This window comes from Silene latifolia, chromosome 1 (genome assembly GCF_048544455.1).
Source record: "Silene latifolia isolate original U9 population chromosome 1, ASM4854445v1, whole genome shotgun sequence".
NCBI lineage: Eukaryota > Viridiplantae > Streptophyta > Magnoliopsida > Caryophyllales > Caryophyllaceae > Silene > Silene latifolia.
This window is the reverse complement of record NC_133526.1, coordinates 35,051,314-35,061,949: the sequence shown is the minus strand read 5'-3', so window position 1 is coordinate 35,061,949 and position 10,636 is coordinate 35,051,314. Positions and strand designations below refer to the sequence as shown.

The window sequence follows — 10,636 nt, the reverse complement described above, 5'->3', positions numbered from 1 at the left end:
CGGTGCCACTTCTCGAGTAGCTTTGGTTCACCTACCCCATCATATGTGGGACGGTTGAAGCGAGCAATGATGATGCTGAGCTGAGTAGCATCCATCGACTTCTCGTTCCCCTTTCCCACATTTTTGATAGCTTCAAGGAGAGCCTCTTGTTGCTCAATCATGCGAGCAACCTCATCAAGAGTCATCTCAGAAGCTTGGATCTGCGCGGGAGTTCTTTTGGGCGGCATTTTGAGCTGACAAGAAACAAGGAGACGTAAACACAAAAGCTTATGGCTCAAAACCCAACAACCTTCCGCCAAAAGAACACTCGGCCGAGTATACAACCATACTCGGTCGAGTAACGACTACTCGGTCGAGTATCATAGATACTCGGTCAAGTATTCGACTCCAGAAGCGAACGTCAAAAACTCAAAAACAACACTCGGTCGAGTAAAACAACACTCGGCCGAGTAGACTCTACTCGGTCGAGTATACTTACTTACTCGGTCGAGTTATCACATACAATAGCCACTGCTACTCACTGCCAAACAATACTCGGCCGAGTGCTCCCTACTCGGCCGAGTACCTGCCCTGCTCGGCCGAGTCACAAAATAGACGGGTATACAGTATAACGTTCTTTATCATGCTCACTATTCCCGCAACAAACATATAACATCAAGGACTTAAGTGCCATGTTATAACCATACCAACATATGATTCATGCATATTCTAATTCCAATATAACAAACATTCACAAACCCGTCACCTCCACCATTTCCCCAATCACCACACTTACAAATTTCATCACATACCCTTTTCAATTATCAACTAGCTACTACCACATGCATCTTCACATACATGTACATACCAAACCTAACTCTCATCACACTTCTCCATGTTACCGGCTCGAGTTAATGAGGGCCAATTTGCGACTCCGGGACGTCTCCCGAGTCTTTGCGGTAGCTCCAAACAACTCTCCCCGGGTTCATTTTATTTAGACTCCCTAGGTTCATTAAATTCATTTGTTTAGGTGCCGGAATCTTCGGCTCTGATACCACTTTGTAACACCCCCTCATACCAAGGTGCCTTACCAGGACCACCCTACCATGAAAGTGTGTTACCATCTCGGTTGCCTGAGGTTAGTACATATCAAAAGCGTCTGAACTGAGCACATTTATTAAAGTACTGCAAGGTATAAAGTGTACAACATCCAAATCCAAATACTGATTTAACAAAATACATCTCCAATGTCTGACAATAAAAGAAATCAAACTAAGACTCAGACGGTGATGCTATGACTGGTGATGACAATACTACCATGACTGTCCCCAAGCTCACACTAACAATACCTGTCAAGCCTGCTCACCATCCCCGAATGGATCACCGCAGATTCCACAAAAAACAACGGGGTCAGTATTACTCAAATATTAAGACAAACAAACAAAGTAATCAACTGATCATCACCAATTCCCAATCATCCATTCTCACACAGTAACCGACTACACACCGAAGTGTGTAGCCCTGCCAGATTACCCATCGCAACAGGTAATCCTTGCCGCCAGTGGGTGACCGCAGCCGATCCCACATAGTCCAGCTCCTCAACGAGCGACAACAACCCCTGTCCCTTAATGTGCACATCCCCTCCCGTGGCAGCTTCCACGGAGGGCGAACTAGGGTGTGAAGCCACTCCCGCAAGTGACTCCACCACAATCACAATCACATGACATCACAGCCATCTCAATACCCTTACACCAACATCGTCACAACAATCTCCATACTCCGATGATCAACAGATAACAATAATCACAACAAACATGTCTTACAAAGAACAGTAAACTGAGTAGGGAAACCCTACCTTAGCAATCAACAGTGGAATGAACTCGAACAATCAGAAAGGCTCCTCTACGAAGTCTTCTCCTATACCATAATCATATAACACAATTACACATTGCACAACCCCCATATTCCCAATTCCGTAAATGTACAGTAACCCCAACGAATACGAATAACATAGAAATAGAACTTACCAACAGTAGGATGAGGAATTATACGCAAGAACTCCGAAGATTTCACACAAAACAAAGCTATGGGATGATTAGGGAGCGATTAGGGAGAGATTAGGGTTAACGTAGAAATGATGAAGTTGAAATGATGTTTTAAAAACTGACGCGGGATATAAAAATAATCTTAAACACTCCCTAATCAAACCGTCAAAATAACACTCGCCAGACCGAATACTCAGTCGAGTAAAGTTATACTCGGCCGAGTATCCGCTACTCGGTCGAGTATTCACTATACTCGGCCGAGTATTCATCGACAGAACCAAAACAACTCACAACAACAGCACTACCCGGCCGAGTAGGCTCTACTCGGTCGAGTAGTCACCAAAGAAAATCCGTAGTATTACAGTCACACCTCCACTGCATGTGGACATCCGCTGCCTTATGCATTAAATACTTATCATGGCTTTCATAGGGTATAATAAAGGCTTCCTTTACACGAGCCAAGTATAACTCCGCCAATTTTGGCTTCAAATTTCTAAAATCATCTAAATGGATAGGCACAAACTGTCTTGTGCAACATCCAATCCAACTGGATAAAAACCCACATTTGGACCAGTAGGGAAACCCTTCTCACTCCATGTTATTTCCATCGGTTCTTTAGCGGCTATAGCTGCAAGGCATCTCTGGCACTTCGTAGCACCCCTCTCACCAGGCTTATTATCCCCAGGCTTATTGTTCTTTTGACTTCTTTTCCGTTTTTCACCCATGATAATCCTAAAACCCAAATATGAATGATATAGGAAATGAACAACTTAACAACGTACGTACATGCAGAGTATTATCTAAAACCTTAAACCCTAATAGGAATGAAAATTTAAAACAACAGATTGAGCTTCTAAAATCCTAAACCCTAATAAGAGGAGTGAAGTAGATGATGCAGGATGATAAAGATAACAAAGAAGACGAAAAACAAACAGATGCATGAAAAAGAAAAAAGATGATCGTCTTAAAACCCTAATGACGAAACACAAAATTAAAGTGAATATACCTGATGATGATGATGATGATGATGATAAAGAGAACGAGCAGGATGATAAGGGAAGGCAACGAAATCTGGGCGTCGGAAACTGGGCGACGGCCGGCGACGAGAATGTAAAAAGCGAGGAAGAGAGAAGAATAAACTCAGGATACCAACGGTTGAACTGGTGTTGTGTGTGTTTGTGTATGGTATGTTGTATGTGTTTGTAAATTAGTTTTTTATTAAGACAAACTATTGACAACGGGTTCTCAAAGCAAAACCGTTGTTATATGTTAATAACAACGGGTCAATAAAAGTCAACCGTTGTCAAAACTTTATTACAATGGTTAAAATATACCCGTTGTAATATATTTTCACCAAATTTGCGCCAAAATGAAATATGTCAAAAAAATCATTGACAACGGGTGGAGGTACTACACCCGTTGTTGAAAATAATAACAACGGGTAGTATCACTATAACCGTTGTTGATAGTAATAACAACGGGTAATTTCAATATAACCGTTGTTGAAAGTATTAACAACGGGTAATTTAAATATAACCGTTGTTATTGTTGAACCTTTTTTTTTTTAAATTACTGTAATTCCATTACAGTCTAAACCTGTAACAATACATACTGTAACAGCAGAAGCACCATATCTTTGCAACATTATTCAAGCAATTTCAACACCAAAGCATCCACATCTAATAATAAGATCAAGAAAATAAGACAACACCAACATGCATGCATACTGCATATCTAAGCTACAGGATTTACCATGCCATGCAAATTTGGGAATTTTTATTTAACAATGACCATTATTGATTTACCAATAAATTAAACCATCAAATTATTGGTCTGAAAATGACTCAAAATGTTGGTCGTCCATATCACTGTGTCCTGATGAACTGTCTCAGGATCGGGGACGTTTCTTGGATGTCATAGTTTCTTCGTTAACCCAAATACCTTCACCATGGTCATCACGCATATAGATGCTTTCATTGTCCTCATGATCAGTGTCAACATCGTCTAAATAAGATACAGTGGTAGAGTGATCCATTCCCTCAAAAACGACATCCTGATTATCATCACCATTATCGGATGGACTACTCTTTCTACTCCTTATAGACAGTACAACAGACCACTTCTTATCCATAGGATCGGTGACATAGAACACTTGTTTAGCTTGAGATGCCATTATGAAAGGATCATCCTTATTATTGCCAACCTTACCCAGATTGACCAACGTAAATCCCATCTTATCCTTTCAGACACAATGGATGTTGTTATCAACCCAGTTACATCGAAACAAAGGCATTGTGAAATCAATGTAATCTAGTACCAATATTTCTTGAATAACACCATAATAAAGGCATTTTCCCCAAATAGGTTTTTTATCTTTTGAAGTAGCAAATTAAAGTGCATTGCCTCAAATTCAGAACTCACACCACTATTTTGCATTGTGCTCAACTTATCTTGCTCGCGGGTGTAAAAAGTATATCCATTAATGCCAAAACTGTTGTAAAAGGTGACCCTGGCATTTGGACCTAAACCAAGACGTGGTAACCTAGGAGAGATGTCATCACCAGTTTGATCCATACACTCTAAGACAATATTCTTAAACCACTCTGCAAACGTCTTCGTATGCTCGTTCGCAATCCACTTCTCGGTCTTGTTTGGGTGATCGTATTTGAGCTCATCTTTGTGTTGTTGAATATAAGGTTGCACCCCATCTTCGTTGTTTAGCACATACGTGTGTGCTAAATGCAACATTTCACGTGTCACAATTTTTCAACCCGGCCCCTAATACCTTTTTCCGGTCATCCAGTCACTATGACGATTCTTAGGAACGCCAATCAACTCCTCAGGGGAGAGATGAGCGTAACAATATGAAAGAGCTTCGTCCAAAATAGCGCGTTCAGCAATACAACCTTCCGGACGATACCGATTAGATGTATAGTCCTTATAGACTTTCATCAATCTTTCGAAAGGATACTGATATCTCAAGTACACGGGCCCAAGGTGTAACACCCGCGAATTTCCCATTTTGACATTTAAAATTTATTAAACTGTTTAACCACTTTATTATATATTTTTGAATTATTCTATTTAATTAATCTTATGTCAAACACGATTTTTATAAACGTATTATATAAAAGCTCGTTTATATAAAAATACGTACGATTTAATTATATCTTTAAGGCATGATTTATATAATAATATATGTATACGTATTTTGGTCGGATAATAATAGTGACAGTAATAATATTAGTTTCCGTCTCAAGTTAAAATAAATTCGAGACATTTTTCCGTCTAGCTATAGACCGTCATATTTCATTTTTGTACCTACTTTAATCCGGACAAATCAAAAACCAACAACACATTCACCTACCTATACTCTACCTTTATACTTTATATATGTATATCATTAGATATTATTATTATTATATATTATTATCATATGTATTATTATGTATTATTATTGTTAATTATATTATTGTTGTTGTGGAATGTGGACCGTGTCCCTCTACACCCCACATACCCCATTTCTTCTTCCTCTTTTCCCCTGCGGAAAACAACAACAGCAGCCACAAAGCAACAGCTACAACAACACCATTTTCGTCACCTTAAACCCCAGATCCCGCCTCCATTCTCAACCAAATTCGATAATTTTTGTACCATTCTCTTCCCCTTTCCTTCCTCCTTCTTTTAAGGTAAGAAAGTCTCCTTTTTGTAGTGGTTTCGTCTTTCGCCGTCTTATAAAAGTGTCGTCTTTTAGCTTCTTTATTCCGTTTTCTTGCCTTTTATGAAGGATTCGAAGACCCGGGGTGAGGCCCGTGCCTTGTGGACCATTTATTCGAAGAATAAGGGGCGTTTAAGGTAACACGATTCTACCGCCCCTATTATTAGTATTATTGTTCAGGAATGAATGAATATGTGTTGATTTGATAAAAAGTAATTGTGGCTGGTGGTTTAAATGAATGATAATTTGTATTCCTATTATGTATAGAAATTACTAGTACTATATCTCATTTTTCTTGCTTTTGAGATGGATTTGGCTAGATTTTAATGGTATATGAGTTGAATTGATTGGTTGTGACTCAAGGATTATACGTTTTCATGGCAAAGATGAGAAGCTTGGGTTGACTATTAGACAAACAAGTAAGTTATGACGTCACAAATTTATGGTGATGTAATACGATTCCTCTTTAAGCCTATAGCCTTAGAGGTTAGAGTATGGATAAATAAGACTTGTTTATTACTCCATTTTATACGAAACTTGTCCTTTGCTTTGAGGCTAAATATATGAACTTAAGATTGAGATTAGTCTCCTTTTATTGTGTTTAAATTGTCGTTCCCTTTGACCAGATTTTGTGGGATAGTGGCTTAGACTCTTGTACTCTAAGTGTTGAGCATGGTTCATTATTGGACCTTTTGACAATATTGATATTGAAATTGAGATGGAAATCTGGTTACTATGGAGTATTATATTATAGGACGGAGTAATGAGAGAGATGGGGTAGAGAGTTGAGATTGAATTAATTTTTGGGACGAGAGTGACTTTTATAAGGTTGGCCTAGCAGCGGCCTGGCCGTGGCCTGCTGTAGCCTGGCCGTGGCCTAGGCAGTGGCCTGGCTAAGTCGCGAGTTTGGGTCGTATCTATAAATTGTTTTGACGCTAGTTTGGTTTATTTAAAATATAATTAAATTAATTTCCGTCTCATATTTTATATAACGATAATTCGTTAATATCGTCCCTTCACATAATTATTTTAGGTGGCTCATATGTGGTTGAAGATGAAGAGTAATTTTGGGTTTTAGAAGCTTTCTCAAGTTTATTGCTTGTCTCTTTGCTAGCTTAAGGTAACTATTCCGAGTTACTCGACGAATTAATGTCACATTAGTAGTTGATGTTGTGTTTGTTGTTTGATAAGTGTTTAGGTGATTGATAATGTATTACTTTCGTTTTTCACATGATAGAAATTAGAAATAGCATGAGAATAATATTGCGATAAAATTTGTAATTTGGGCCAAAGCAGGCCAAGACTCTGAGCTGGGCCAGATTGACCGAACGAGTTTGGTCAAACTAGGTTTAAACCAGATCGACCTCGATTTGACCGATGACCCGTCGCGGGACTCGGGTCGAGGGTTTGTCTTTGAGGTGAGATTAGTTGTTATTGGAGGTTTTATGTTATGCCTTGATATTTGTAATTATCATTTCACATGTTGGTTGTTGGATGCTTTGGATGCCTTATGCTTAGTCTTGTTGCCTCTTTGCCATTTTAGCTTGTTCTCATGAATTATGAGATTAACGGTTAGCTGGAATTTGGATTATGTTTGATATTGAGAATATTGTTGGATTTTCTGCTGAATAGACATTTATATAGCCTTTCACATGATAGAATGTTAGCATTTATGTTGGTAAGTTGGACTCTTTGCCCTCTTATGGTTAAGTGGGTGTCTTACTTGTCTTGTGTGGTGTGGGCTAAAGTATCCAAGCTGGGACTAGCTGGGACTAGGTCCTAGGTGAGTATTTCGGCCTTCATCATAGATAGGTCTTTATAGTCTCTGACGAGTATATGTTCACTGCTTAATAGCCTCTGTGTTCCTGACTTGGTGGGTTTATATCTAAGTTGGGGCATGACCTCGTTACTTATTTTGAGAGTAAGTGGTCAGCTTAAGTACTAGCCAACCCTTTGGTGGACTACTTAGGGTACTCACTTTGTTTTAGAAAAATTGTGGGTCTTGGGTGTGGTGGTGTGTATCCGCATGTCTAGGTCTGCGCAGATTTTAGGCTAGGGTTGTGTTGTGTCTTGGCCATGTTTTATTAATATTAACCGCTGAGCCAAGATACCGGTTTGATTACCTTCCCTACCTCGTGGTATAGACTCGAATTACAGAGTGACTATTGACCGTGCTAAGAACTTATGCCTGTCTTTGATATATTGCCCTTTCTTGTTTGATGATTCTATGAATCATAGAAGGTGAGATGCAAGCCGGCTATGGTTGATAGAGTTTGGATTCCCGTGTGTTATTTGACTCACATGATAGTGTAGCTTGAGTTGGTCTAGTATTCACATGCTAGGACTATGTGTTGTTATATTGTTGTTCACATGATAAGCACGATTGTCTAGCATCTATATGCTAAGGCCTTGTGTGATTCGTATTCATATTCTTATGTTTACATGTTATATTAATTATGACATTTCGTGGCTGGGAGAACTCGGAGTTACTCCCCACTGACTGTGGCTTTCGTATTTGTATAAAATGCGAATGACAGGTAGGTGATGCATATATGGGGTACATGGACGAGCTAGCGAGCAAAGTAACCTTGGGACCTAGATTGGCTTATTTTATTGAGACCCTTAAACACTTTTTATGTCACACACATTTTAGGGAGATATGTCTCCCTCTTTTACTTTGGTTTGTATCACTTTATTCTCGCGACTTTAGCGATGGTTATGTTATGAAACTTCTAGTTAGACCTTGTATGTTTGACACCTTCCAATTTGGATATCTTTATAACAGGTTCAGGTTTTAAAAATTACAGGTTTTTACCCAAATGAACCTATTACAAACATATCCATGCAGTTTTACTCTAGAATTAAATGTTTATTTTTCCGCAATAAATGAGGGTGTCACACAAGGTACAAAATCTCCCTAACCAAGTGAATGGTCAGATGAATCATGATAGTGAAAAAAGAGGGTGGAAAATACATTTCCAACTGACAAAGAGAGGTTACAACGAGGTCCTGCAATGAATCCGCGTCATCGGGATCGATGAATTTCTCGCATATGGACTGGAAGAAGAGACAGAATCTAGTTATAGCATATCTTACCTTTTCAGGTAAAATGGAACGAATAGCCACAGGTAGTAATTGTTGCATCAAAATGTGACAATCATGTGACTTTAACCCGGTGAGTTTTAGGTCTTGCATCGACACTAGGCTTTTGATGTTCGACGAATAACCATGTGGCACTTTAATTTCATTCAAGCATGTACAGAACTCTTTTTTCTCATTCCGTGAAAGGGTATAAGCTGCTGGCGGTAAAAATGTACGATTACCTCTCTTCTGTGGTGCCAACTCTAGCCTAATACCCATCATTTTCATATCTTCCCTAGCTGCGGCGTTATTCTTTGTTTTACCAGGAACATTCAGAAGGGTATTGATAATATTATCACAGACATTTTTCTCAATGTGCATGAAATCGAGGCAATGCCTGACCTCCAGGTCAGGCCAATATGGAAGTTTATCAAAAAATATGGATTTTTTCTTATACCCACGAGTAGATAATTTAGAGCCGCTCTTCTTCCCATAATCTATCTCAATATGCTTTACTTAACTTCATGCCCACTCAAAATTCTAGGAGGTTGACGAAGTTCTTGTCTTCCATTGAATGCTTTCTGCATCTTGCGATAACAATGGTCATGATACAAGAACCTCCTATTTCCCATATACACATACTTACGAGAAGACTTCAAGTATTCAGACTCGATATCCTCCCCACACAATGGACAAGCCTCTTTCCCATGAACTGTGTGCCCAGAAAGGTCGCCATAAGCCGGATAGTCAGATATTGTACACAATAACATCGCTCTCAAGTTGAAAGTTTCGTTCTTATATGCATCAAATACTTCTATCCCACAACAATCGCAAATCATCTAGAAGAGGTTCCAAATATACATCTATATCATTTCCAAGTTGTTTACGGCCGGAAATTAACAACGACAACATCAAATACTTTCTTTTCATGCACACATATGGAGGTAAGTTATAAATAGCCAACACTACTGGCCAAGTACTATGTTGGCTACTCATGTTTTCGTGTGGGTTCATTCCATCAGTGGACAGCGCTAGACGTAAGTTTCTAGGTTTATTGCCGAACTCGGGATACTTAGCGTCGAACGATTTCCATTGCATACCATCTGCCGGGTGTCTTAGCTTTCCATCATTTATTCTTCCTGTTTCATGCCAAGTTAACATTTTTGCATCATCGGGATTCGCATAAATCCTTATGACTCTTGGTATCAATGGAAAATACCACAACACCTTAGCCGGGATCCTTTCCTTATCCTTATAACGCCACTCCAAACATTTAGGGCAATTGGTTAAGTTTTGATATAATTTCCGATACAATATGCAATCATTTGGACATGCATGTATTTTCTCATATTTCATACCCACTCCTCTTATTAGTTTTTTCGCCTCATATGTCTTAACAGGTAGAACATTACCATCAGGAAGCAACTCCTTTATCAAGGCTAAAAAACTAGTGAAACACGTGTCATTCACCCCATTTTCCCCCTTGATATTATACAACTTCACCACAGCCGACATTTTTGTGAACTTACAACCAGGATACAGAGGTGCTTCAGACTCACACAACTTCTCATACATGTTGTTAAGGTCATCCCAATTACTAGTGTCATCACCTACATCTTCAAAAGCAATCGACTCATCATCATTCTCTTCATTATCTATAGACCCAACATTCAACTTCTCTACTTCCAACTCTTCCAACTCAAAAAACTCGGCAAACTCAGGATCATCAGTTAGCCTTTCGTGTACCTCAACATCATCTTCTTCAGAGTTATTCTCTTCCTCTAATGATTCCCCATGAAAAATTCAACGTGTA

General features: G+C 39.1%; 1 long non-coding RNA gene across 1 annotated transcript; it reads left to right on the top strand.

Annotated features, from left to right (window-relative positions):
* The first annotated feature begins 5,519 nt into the window (after window positions 1–5,519).
* Window positions 5,520–8,358, top strand: LOC141586618 (uncharacterized). Its single transcript, XR_012519610.1, has 4 exons — window positions 5,520–5,713; window positions 5,812–5,879; window positions 6,776–6,862; window positions 8,280–8,358. It is a non-coding gene; the product is annotated as an uncharacterized LOC141586618 (long non-coding RNA).
* The last annotated feature ends 2,278 nt before the right edge of the window (window positions 8,359–10,636 follow it).